We start from the raw sequence: 11,213 nt of genomic DNA, 5'->3' as shown, positions 1-11,213 counted from the left end.
TAGGGACTCCATCGTTTGGCGATGAGGACCAGGGTCAACCCACCAGGCAAGCTATTGAGAGCAGCAGAAACACTAGCTGAGGCCAAGAGTAGAAGGGAAGGGTGGGTGGCAGAGGAAAAATATCAGTTAAGGATCTAGAACTAATTCTCCTCTACTAAGTTTACCCAGAAATTGTAACCAATTAGAATCCTGGAGAAGCTGTACCCAGATGGAGTCAACTCATGGGAAAAGCAAGGAGATCTGAGCAGTGCAAAGCTGAGCTATAGTGCACACTATTGGTGCCCTACCCAGATCCCTTCACCAACAGTGCACCCAGCCCCCTGCTACCCCCACCTCTGAGAACTGCCCAGCACCCCTGGCCAGTGACAGACTGGCACAGATGTATGAAAGGCAGATCCCTTACCTCCAGGTGAGACTAACTTGGTGGTACAATCTGGGCTCCAGAGCTTTCTCTAGGATCCCACCAAAGCCAGCCACCAGCCGAGAACACATTCTTGCTCAGCTTTTCCTCACTGCCCTCTCCTGATGACCTCATTCTCCTTCTTCTGAGAACACTTCTCCAGTCACTTGGTCAAGAACTCCCATCTTGGGCTATTTCTCAGGGACCTGACCTAAGGCAGGTCCCTTTCTAACACTATGAAAAAAAAAATAAATGACAGATTAAAAATTTAAATGTGAAAGAGACCTCTGAAATTATTAAGCAAAAATGTAGAATAATACTTTAAAAGCTTGGGCTTGCAGCATTATTTACAATAGCTAAGACATGGAAACAACCTAAGCGTCCATGACTGATGAATGGATAATGAAAATGTGGTATATACACACAACGGAATACCATTCAGCCATAAAAAGGGAAATCTTGCCATTTGCAACAACATGGGTGGATCTTGAGGGCATTATGCAAAGTGAAATAAGACAGACAGAGAAAGACAAATACTCTATGATCTCACTTATATATGGATTTTCAAAAAAACAAACTCATAGAAAAAGAGATCAGATTTGTGGTTGCCAGAGGTGGGGGGTGGGGAGTGGGGGAATTGTGTGAGGGTGGTCAAAAGGTACACACTTCCAGTTTCAAGATAAATAACTACTGAGGATGTAACATACAGCATGATGACTATAGTTAACACTGCTATATGGTATATTTGAAAGGTGCTAAGAGAGTAAATCCTAAAGGTTATCATCACAGGAAAAATTTTTTTCTCTGTAATGAGGTGATGGATGTTAACTAAACTTATTGTGGTAATCATTTTGCAATATATATGTGTGTCAAGTCATTATGCTGTACACCTTCAACTTACACATTGTTTTTTTATTTTTATTTATTTATTTATTTTTTTAAAGATTTTATTTATTTATTTTTCCCCCAAAGCCCCAGTAGATAGTTGTATGTCGTAGGTGCACATCCTTCTAGTTGCTGTATGTGGGACGCGGCCTCAGCATGGCCGGAGAAGCAGTGTGTCGGTGCGTGCCTGGGATCCAAACCCGGGCCGCCAGCAGCGGAGCGCACGCACTTAACCGCTAAGCCACGGGGCCGGCCCATCAACTTACACATTGTTATATGGTGTTATATGTGAATTACATCTCAATAAAACAGGAAGAAACAATTAAAATGAAATAAAAGCTTGGGCTAAGGGAAAGCCTTCTAAAACAAGTCACAAAATACGAGACCCATAAAGCAAAAAGTAAAAGGTTGATAAAGTTAAGTAGATCTCTATTTTCTTTTTACCATAAGTGCACCCAAATATTGCTCATGATTACTGATGTGCACTCCCCCACAATACAGAACAGTTATGCTTACACTGATATTTTCATTAGTATCATGACGATTTTAAAATACGTCCACAAATTGTTTGACATGCCTCCCCTCAAAAGGAGGAGCCCGAATTCTCCTGCCCTTGAGTGTGGGCTGGTTCTAGTAACTCGCTAGTAACAACCAGAATGGGGCAGAAGTGATGTTGTGTGACTTCTGAGGCTAGGTCACAGAAGTCTCTCTGTACACTTGCCCTTAAAACCCAGGTCCCATGTGATAAGGACACTCAGGCCACATAAGAGGCCATGTGTAGGTGTTCTGGTTGACAGCCCCAGGCTAGGCCTTCAGCCAATGGCCAGCATCAATAGCCACACATGTGAGTGAATGAATCTTCAGATGATTCTAGTCGCCAGCTTTCAAGTCTTTGAGCCGAGACCCCAAACATGGCGGAGCAGACACAAGCCATCCCTGCTGTGCCCTGACTCAATTCTTGATCCACAGAAACCAGGAGAGATTGTAAATGATTATTGTTCTTTAAGCCACTAAATTTGGGAAACAATAGATAACTAAAACAAGGACTGTGTGAAATACACGGCATAAAAATGAAGAGCAATTGAATTGACTGTATTCTAATTGCTAGAAAAGACAATAACAAGAGAAATAAACATTTCAGATGGAGAAAGATAACCATAAATATGAAAAAGCAAAAGCAAAGGAAGGGAGGAAGGGAGGGAAGGAAGGAGGGAGGGAGGAAAGGACAGAGGGAGGGAGGATAGAGTCAGGCTTGGGAAGCAGCTGACCTCTGACCCCTGCTTAACCAAGCCAGTGGGATTCAGGTCATTCTAATGGAAGAGAGAGCTTTGGGCACCAGCAAATCTAAGCCCTCAAGGGTTCCTAGTATCTGCAAAGGACTGGCTAAAGTTTAGAGGCTGCCCTGGCCCTAGAGGGATGGGGAAGCTGGGCCCATTTCAGAAAGGAGATGGAGGCAGGGAGCCCAGAGCAGCTGGCGGAGGTAGTACATGGGGGTTCAGGGCTCTCCACGGAGCTTTGGAAGGATGCAGTATGGTGCAGGAGGCCACAGTCTTTCAGATCCTAGATCATGGGGAGAATAAATCCCAAACCCCCATCTCTAGGTAGACAGAGGCCTGAGGCTCCCTCCTCATTCTGGATTAGGCCAGGAATTTTGCATCATAGCTGCCTAGCATGGGACTTGGCATACAAGGGTGCTTAATACCCATATATTCAGTCTAATGGTAGTGGTCCTCAACCAACCAGATGTACATATCAGAATTTTCCAGAAAGCATTTAACATCATTTGATTCTTTATAATCACGTGTGATTCTTTACAAGGTAATGCAGTCATTTTGGGACAGGTAATTCATTTGTCTGATTCAATGTTCAAAAGGGCCAAAAAGGTATCTGTTCAGTGAAAGGGTTTCCTCCCACCTCCGTTCTCCAGCCACCCATTTACCCTCCCTGGAGGCAACCATGGCTACTTTTTTCTTCTGAATACTCTCAAGGATATTTTAGGTATATGTGATCAAATATGTATGCTTGGTCTTTTGCCTTTTTAAAACAAACAGTAGCAAACTACACACATTGCTCTCTGCACCTTGCTTTTTTCACTTAACAATGTTGTTCAAAATCATTCCATACTAGTTTTTTTTAAAACCACTATTATATCTATTTATTCTATTTTTACAAGAAAGTGGAAAGTGACTGGAATATAAGTTTGAAAAGTTTCTGTTGCTGAACCAAAGTGGGTCCGCTTCTTCGTGAGTTGAAATCAAAGCCTTCACCAGAAGTAGTTGTCACACAAAGTAAAATTTATTTGCTGCAAATAAATCCCTTCCAAAGCTGTGGTTCCCCAAGCAAAGGAAAGCAGGGGCCTTTTATTTTGGATGGCGAATGAATATTCAAAAGGGAGAGGTGAGTACTCGCTCCTGCAGGGTCAGTTGGAAAACAAGCTTCCACATACATACATCGCATGTTATGGTAATAAGGCCTAAGCTCCTCCTGGGGTGGAGATCCTAACATTAAAATGAAGCAAAGGTAATCTCTTGGGCACTTCTCAGCCCGTCTGTGCAGGCGCCATTCTTGCAATGGGGTTTGGACTCGTTCAGGGCAGTTGGAGATTGCATCTCTTCACATAACTAAAAAAACAATTTGGAGAAACAGTTAAGTGCTTCTGAAACCTCCTTTGAGTTACTTGGGGCAGTTAGTGACATTTCCAGGTAATACTCTGAGTTCACTGCATAATTTAAACCCGTATCTTCTATACCCATTCTAAACTAGAAAACTTGTTGCAATTACATTCTCTTTTCCCTCTTATTACAGTATAGTGGTTTGTTGTTGTTTATTGTGGTAAAATATACATAACATAAAATTTATCTTTTTTTTTTGCTGAGGAAGATTCGCCCTGAGCTAACATCTGCTGCCAGTCTTCCTCTTTATATATGTGAGCTGCCACCACAGCATGGCTATTGACAGACAGGTGGTATAGGTCCGTCCCCAGGAACCGAACCTGGGCCACTGAAGCGGAGCGTGCTGAACTTAACCACTAGACGACTGGGGCTGGCCCCAAATTTACCACTTTAATCATTTTTAACTGTGTAGTTCATTGTCATTAAGTACACTCACATTGTTGTGCAACCATCAGCACCATCTCTCTCCAGAACTTTTTCATCTTCCCAAACTGAAACTCTGTCCCCATTAAACAATAACTCCCCATTTCCCTCCCCCAGGCCCTGGTAACCACCATTCCACTTTCTGTCTCTAAGAATTTGACTACTCTAGGTACCTCATATCAGTGAAATCATACAATATTTGTCCTTTTGTATCTGGCTTGTTTCACTTAGCAAACTGTTTTCAAGGTTCATCCACATTGTAACATGTATCAGAATTTCACTTCTTTTTAAGGTTGAATAATATCTCATTGTATGTACCTACATTTTATTTATCCCTTCATCCATCCATGAACACTTAGTTTGTGTCTACCTTTTGGCTATTGTGAATAATGCTACTATGAACATGGGTGAACAAACATCTGTTCCAGTCCCTGCTTTTAGTTCTTTTGGGTACATACACAGAAGTGTGACTGCTAGATCATATGGTAATTCTATGTTTAATTCTGTTTGATTAATTAATTAATTACACATTAATTTACTGTTTAATTTTTTGAGGACCTGCTATACTGTGTTCCACAGTGGTTGCACTATTTCACGTTCCCATCAGCAATACACAAGGATTCCAATTTCTCCACACCCTCGCTAACACTTGTTATTTTCTGTTTGTTTGTTTTTAAAGATTTTATTTATTTATTTGTTTCCCCCCAAAGCCCAGTAGATAGTTGTATGTCATAGCTACACACCCTTCTAGTTGCTGGATGTGGGACGCGGCCGCAGCATGGTCGGAGAAGCAGTGCGTTGGTGCGCGCCCGTGATCTGAACCGGGGCTGCCAGCATCGGAGCGCACGCACTTAACCGCTAAGCCACAGGGCCGGCCCTGTTTGTTTTTATTTTTATTTATTTATTTATTTTTTTAAACTTTTTATTTAAAATTTTATTTATTTATTTATTCTTTTCCCCCAAAGCCCCAGTAGATAGTTGTATGTCATAGTTGCACAGCCTTCTAGTTGCTGTATGAGGGACGCGGCCTCAGCATGGCCAGAGAAGCGGTGCGTCGGTACAGCAGGGGATCCGAACCCGGGCCACCAGCAGCAGAGCGCGCACACTTAACCGCTAAGCCACGGCCGGCCCTGTTTGTTTTTAAATAATAGCCATCCTCGGGGGTGTGAAGTGATATCTCATTGTGGTTTATTTGCATTTCCGTAATAACTAATGATGTTGAGCATCTTTTCATGTACTTATTGACCATTTGTATATCTTCTTTGGAAAAATGTCTATCAAGTCTGCAATTGCATTCTTAAAAATATACATTTAAACGACTAATGACTCTATCATTTTTGTTAAAATGATACTTGTTCATTACAAAAATTCAAGCAAACCAGAAAAGAACAAAGAAACCAACCACCCTATTTCACCACCCAGAAATAGCTATTACTGTATCAACATTTGGTGAATATCATTCTATACATCTCATAGGTAAAGAAATGGAAAAAATTTATAACAATCAATTCATACTGTATGTTCTATTTTAAAACAAAAACATTACATTTAACTTTATTTGAAGTTAACAGAAAAAGAAATGTAAGTGAAACTGAAAGAATCGTTGAACTTCAGATAAATGAAAAGTGATATTATTTTCTATAAGATTCCTCTAAGGTTAAGAAAAAGAGATTTTGAAAAACATGAAGGATGGACTCACTATTATTTATTAATCACATGTTTTAAAGGTAGACATGGCTAGTTAACTTCCTGCCACATGAGCCACTCCCAATTAATTCCTAATATTTCTCTCACTCTCTTCCCCTCCATCCAGATTTGTTTGTTATAACACTATTTTTAGTTTACTAGTATTTATAACATCTATAGTATATTCTATTCTGCAACACTGATTTCCTTAATTGTTTAGTCTTAGATTGATATTTAAACATTTTCAATGGTAACCAACAATCTTTTTTTATTTTGACTCATCTCTTAGCTAGATTTTATGCTCAAATAGCTTTTACAAGAAAGGATCATGCCCTTTCCATTCTACCTAGAGAGAAGTCCATTTTGCATTGTCCCTAGTTCCCACAGTAACTTAAGGGAAAGTTTAAAAAAATAAATTTTAAGTTTTAATTGTGGTAAAAAAACCATACAGTTTACTATCTTAAAAAGGGAAACTTTTACAATGTCCAGAGTCCTTGCTGCAGGAACCCACTTAGAGCATTGACCCTGCTCCCAAATGGAAGGGTACATCCGCAGAAAGAAATGTGATATTATCTACGTGATAAATTTGAGAAGGTTCAAGATCTTCCAGGAACACTAGCAAATGAGCTCTACTGAAGTGTTCTCTGGGCACCTAAAGTGTTCTGTGGGCACACCTATTGCTGAGCATCTTACTTCTGGGATCTTCACCTATCAAATCGAGGCAGCTGTTTGGGAGCCTTGCTTTTTGTGATTACTGATCCCAGGGCTGAGGCGTTTCTGTTCACTTGCCCACCATAGTTCAATGTAAATCAGACTCCTCTCCGCTTTACATGGATGTTGCCATACCATGTGGCAACAAAAGGCCTCACTCAGCAGGTGTCTTGTAGTGGATGCTTGCCCAGAAAATCCTCTATATGGCGACATTAACTTCCTCTGGGGCCCATAGGAAGTTGCGCTTGTCATTAGGATTGCTCACAAATATTCTAGTTCTTCTCCTTCCAGGCACGTGGAGAGAGAGTTTCCTTTTCTGCCGCCTTTGAAGTTAGGCAAAGCTATGGACTGCTCAATACAATATGAGCAGAACTGTCATGTGTTACTTTTGGGCAGATGTTATAAAAGCTAGTGTGTGTTTCACCAAGTCCTCCTCCCCCTATCCATCCATGACTGGATGGTGATCACGGAAGCTCAGATTGGGGTGGAGCCTCTTTCCTCAGCCTTAGTCTCTGAGTGACTCGAATCAGCAGACCTCCTCCACTGACCAACACCAGACATACAGCATGAGCAAGAAATAGACCTTTGTTGTTATAAGCCACCAAAACTTCGGCGTTATTTGTTACTGCGGCATAACCTAGCCTACCCCGGCTGATATAGAAGCTATGAACTTTTACAGAGACCCAGAAGAGATCGAGAGGGAACAGCAGCCAGTGCTAAATAACGGACCTCAGGATAAATGGGCTGCTGCAGCTCCGGAGTTCAGTGTGCTCATTCCAAGGTGGCAGATAGTTCTGAAAGGAGGCAGGTGCCCTCCATTACTTTTCAGCAGCTCTTCACTGGAGACTGAATGGTCTGACCTGTTTCTGAAACCAGTCTGCAGCCCCACGGCCCAGGCGCTCACATAGGAAACCACCACCGAGTGGTCTTAACCCATCCTTCCAAAGGTTCTTAAACAAAATGCAACAAGTTGACAGAAAACAAACATGATTTTTGTACAAATGAAAAGGGGTTCATGGGTGCTATATTCCATGAGTTCACTTATGTCTGAGAAGGTCTGACTGTTGTCTTTATATTTTAATGTCAACATGGCTGGATTATAGTATTTTCAACTCATGTTTTAAGTATATAAATAATATCAGCCCCTGGTAAAAATTTCAAGCTGTAGAGTAGGTTACAAATTGAAAAGTAAAAGTTTCCGTATATCCTTATATGCAATCTCACTCTGCCATCCCCCTACCTACCCAGCTGTGGGTACAGGCACAGCGCCTGGCACTGAGGCACTATACACAGTGTAAGAAATGGTCTAGACCCTCAATAGGCTTATTCTGATTGTTTCAGTTAATGGAGTTGGGTCAATAATGCTGACATTAGAATTGAAGCAAACCAGGTGGGGACTGTGCTGAACTGGTGAGTACGTGTCTTACCCAAAAAGGGCAGCCACTGCCCAGCTCCAGCTGTTTCTTGTTCAAGGAATGCAGACTCAGTGTTGCTGGATTTCACGATTTCAGGTGAAAGTGGAAATACATTTTTGCACAAGAAATTTGCTGTTGCTATGGCAAACTAAACATAGACATGGGCTGGATTTGATCAGTTTGTGGATGTTGCAGTAGTTATGAGGATGGGCTCTGGAGTCTTAGGTTTGAATGCTGGCTCTACCACTCATCCGTTCTGGGCCCCAGTTTCCTCATCTATAAAATGGGATTCTACCTCATAGGATTCTTATGAGGATCAAATGAGATGCTGAAAGCACTTAATAACATGTGAGGTGGACTCCTCATAAAAACTTACAATCTAGTGGAAGAGTCAACAAATGAATCTCATCTGGAAATTACAGGAAGACTTCACTAGGACAGTGGCATTTAAACAGAGACCTGAAAGATGAATAGTTAATTGGGTGGAGAATCGGACTGGAGAGGAGGGGAAGGGCATAACAGGCAGAGGGAACAGCTCTCAAGAAAGCCCTGAACCAATCATGCAAGCCAAAGCTAAAGCAGTGAGGACATAAAGGAGAAAATCCTCCGGGAGCCAAGGATTTGCTGACTGACAAAGTTGTGAGCTAGAAAGAGCCTCAGTTCAGCCCGAGGCCAGTCCCTGCAAATTTAGGACTTCACACCACACTGCGTTAACTTTCCTGACAGAAAAACCACACCCACCAAGTCTTCTGCTGGGCCCTTTAACCCTCTCCTCTCAAACACAGAAGAGAGGGCAGCACAGGGGGCTGCCCTGGGGTCAAGAGTAGTTTTCCAGGCAGAGGAGTAAGATTGAGAAGGCAGGTAAGAAGGCACAGAAGGTGGAAGCAGTCCCATTTGCTCTGGCGGCTGAGATGTCTAGAGGGATGCTTCCAAGGCTGGGTGGAGATGAGGCTGGGCGGAGATGAGGCTAGGCAATATGCAGCGCCTACAACTTCAGGTTGAGGAAATCTGGCCAGTTTGTAGGACCTCGGCCAAATGGAGAATGGGCGCCCCCTGGGAGCAGTGCTTGGTAGTGGACGCTGGAGGACCCAGATGAGGAGGGACGGGGGGTGGGGAGGGGGTGCGGCTCAAGATGGGGTTAGACTGCCCGCCACAGTTTTCTTCTCACAGGAGCTAACTCCTTCCGGCAGGATGGATTCCTGGGATCCTAGAACAGCTGGGTTGGAAGGGACCTCGAAAAAGGAACTACCAACACGTGGCCCGTGTCAGGCCCTGAGCTGGGCACTTTCGTGAACATAGTCTTAACACTCCAAAATCTGCTTTGAGGTAGGTATCATCACCCCCATTTTTCAGAGGAGAAAACCGAGGTTTGGTGACTTCCCAAGAGGGGCGGGGATTTTGTATGACTCCGGAGCCTTCTCCCTGGAGCCCTCACGACTTGGAAGATACTGATTCCCTGAGGTTTGCGGGGGGACAAGGATCGGGTGTGTGGCGCCCAAGCTTTCCAAGGGACAACAGTGTGACGGGACTTTCGGCGAGAACCACACCTCCCTTATCGCGACAATACTGATTACTGTTGCTTTCCTTTAAGAGGCTTACCATGAAATATGAAGTCCTCGCCACATGGGGAGGCGGACATTATATACTCCTGGATCACCCGGACGTCTTTCTCCCTCAGCCGCACTGCTCCCCACGGGTGACATAAATTCTCCCCCTCCACCAGCGAGTGAAGGTGTGGGACTACATTTCCTGGCAGTTGTTCAGAAGGGGGTGGCGGGAGACGAGGAAAGAAACTCTCCGTTTCCGTCGGCTCGCAATTTGGCGTGTCCGCCGTGATGCACATTTCAACAGCCCACGTCCTTTCTCTGCAGAGCTAAGGAAGGGACTACGTCCCCCAACAGGCACTGGCACTCTGTGCCAGTGATATGCCGCCATCTTCACTGTAGTCCTTTCCTCCGTTTCCGCAGGGAGTAGCCTTAGCAAGTGGACTACAAATCCCAGGTCGCCGTCTCCCCTCTCCTGCGGCCGCCATCTTTGCCGGTAGTCCCCGCCCCTTTCCCCTTCCATTGTCTCGACCAAAGATAACAGAAGGGAGCCGAGAAGACTGCAACTCCCGTCAGGCTCTGCGCTACGGGGAGGGGGATTTGGATATTACAGGCGGGCGAGGTGCCCAAGGTGGTAGAATGAGAGGACGGGGAGAGGCTAGGTAACCTGCCATCTTTATGGTAGTCTCCTTATCCTCCTGGTTCCGCCATTCTGAAGGAACACTAGAAGGCTAGAAAACTACTATTCCCATCGCACCTCACAAGATCGACTACTCGTCAGGTGTACGCCCCTCTTCCGCCATCTTGCTTGTAGTCCTCATTCCTTTTTACCTTTCCATTGTTCCTGACGAATAGAAATGGCAGCGGGAAGGCAGCAGATGGACTGCGACTCCCGTCAGGTACCACACATGCGGAGGGTTGTGGACAGGAGGGCGTGCGAGTGCCTGGGAAGGAGGTCGGGTCAGGGGAGAAGGCCATCTTGTTTGTAGTCATCGTTCCCGCTCCTTCTCTATGCTCTGTAACGGGAAGCCTTGGGGCAAGCGGACTATAACTCCCAGCATCCTCAACTCCCGGCTTGGCACGCTCTCCGCCATCTTGTTTGTAGTTCCCGCTGGCCCCAGCCTCCTATTCCCTCCGTAGCATCAGCGACCGCAGGACTACGATTTCCGTTGTGCCCTGCGCGTGCTCGTCCTAGAAAGTGGAGGTGGTGGGGGAAGGAGGGGGCAGGGGGCGGGGTTCCTCTGGGAGAAGGAGGGAGTAAAGAGGAGGAGGAGGGAAGGAGGAGGGAGGGGAGGGGAGGGGAGGGGAGGGGAGGGGGAAGAGAGGAGGAAGGAGGAAGGAGCTAAGGAGGGATGAGAGAGGCAGCCAGGGCCCCGGGCCGAAGCAGCGCGGGGCCAGGGGACCGGGGGGGCTGAGGCACCCCAATTGCCCCCTCCCCTCTTCCCTGCCCCCTTCCATCCTTTCCTTCCAACCTTCT

This window comes from Diceros bicornis, chromosome 26 (assembly GCF_020826845.1).
Source record: "Diceros bicornis minor isolate mBicDic1 chromosome 26, mDicBic1.mat.cur, whole genome shotgun sequence".
Classification (NCBI taxonomy): domain Eukaryota; kingdom Metazoa; phylum Chordata; class Mammalia; order Perissodactyla; family Rhinocerotidae; genus Diceros; species Diceros bicornis.
This window is presented reverse-complemented; position numbering follows the sequence as displayed.